Genomic DNA, 1625 nt, shown 5'->3' with positions numbered 1-1625 from the left:
CGGCCGTCGAACCCCTCCCCCGGCCTCTGTTTTCTTTCTTTCTTTCTTTCTTTGAGACCGGAGTCTCACTCCGTCGCCGGCACTGGGCTCCGGCGAGCCTTCCGCCTCAATCTTCCTAGTAGCTGGGATTACAGGCACGTGCTACCATGCCCGTTGTTTTTTTTTTTTAATTGTAGCGATGAGGCCTCTCCAAGTTGCCCAGGCGGGTCTCGAACCCGCGTGCTCAGGCCATCCACTCGCTTCAGCCTCCCAAAGCGCGGGATTACAGGCTGCGCCACCGAGCCTGGCTCTGTTTTCTTTTCTTTTTTTTCTTGAGTTGGAGTCTCACTGTCGCCCAGCCTGGAGTGCAGCGGCCGCTCCCGGCCACCGCAGCCTCGACCTGCTGGGCTCCGGCGATCCTTCCGCCTCAGCCTTCCCAGTAGCCGGAATTACAGGCGCGCGCTACCACGCCGGGCTCATTTTTGATTTTATTGTAGAGATGAGGTCTCACTGCCCAGGCGGGTCTCGAACCCGCGTGCTCAGGCCACCCACTCGCTTCAGCCTCCCAAAGGCGCGGACGACAGGCGGAGCCCCCGAGCCCGGCTGTTTTCCCATGTTGGTTCTCACATTAGTCCTTGCTGCCACCTGACCTGTGTTCGTCATGTTCCCTGCCCTTCCCCCCCCACGCGAGAATCAGGCTCCGAGGGGCAGGGCTCGCCGTCCACCTTGGGGCTGCGTCCCAGCGCTTGTGGGACGGGCGCACGGACCAGAGAAGGCTCACCTCCTCTGGGCGCGCCGGGGCTCACTCGCCGCCCCCGGCGGTGCCCCCCCCGCAGATGGGGCCAGAAACCCTGCCCGGCGCCCGGCCGCCCCCGCCCCCGCCGCGCCCGGCCCAGCGCGTCCCCCGCCCTCCCGCCGTCTGCCTCCGCCCAGGGCTTCCGCTTCCCGTCGCGGCCCGATTCCCCCCTGCTCTTTGTCCTCACGGTGGAGCGTCGCGAGCCGTGAGAGGGCTGGCCCACCCCCTGGTGTGCTCGGCCTCGCACGCGCACCGGTGCTTGCCTCTTTTTTATGTTTATGTTTTGAGTTAGAGGTCTCATTCTGCCGCCCAGCCTCGAGTGCGGTGGCTCGAGCGCTACGAGCACGGCAGCCTCGGCCTCGGGCGGGCCTTGCGCCTCAGCCTCCCGAGGAGCTGGGCCTGCAGCCTCTCGCCATCACACCGAGCTGACTTTCCTGTTCTTTTTTGTGGAGACGAGGCCTCGCCGTGTTGCCTGGGCTGGTCTCGAACTCCTGGGATCAAGCAGTCCGCCCGCCTCGGCCGCCCCAAGTGCCGGGGTTACCGGCGTGAGCCACCGCGCCCGGCCGCCTCCTTCCTTCGCGAGGACCCTCCCTCGGAGGTGGCGGCCAAGGGCGGGTCTGGCCGAGCCCGGGTGGGCGCTGGAGTCCGCGGAGCCCGGGCGCAGCGCTGCCTCTAGAGGGCAGCGTCCTGCCGCGGCCTGCTGAGCCCTCCCAGGTGCCCGCGGCAAAGCTCCTTCCGGGGAGTGTTGCCTGGAGTCTGGTTAGGAGCCCCCCCCAGCACACCTCTGACGCCCCTCCGTTCATCCCACACAGGACTGGGTCAGCCCGCCCCGGCCCCCAGGAGCGCCCCG

Source organism: Carlito syrichta, unplaced genomic scaffold (assembly GCF_000164805.1).
Source record: "Carlito syrichta isolate Samal-C Ts95f unplaced genomic scaffold, Tarsius_syrichta-2.0.1 Scaffold316804, whole genome shotgun sequence".
Lineage (NCBI taxonomy): Eukaryota > Metazoa > Chordata > Mammalia > Primates > Tarsiidae > Carlito > Carlito syrichta.
This window is presented reverse-complemented; position numbering follows the sequence as displayed.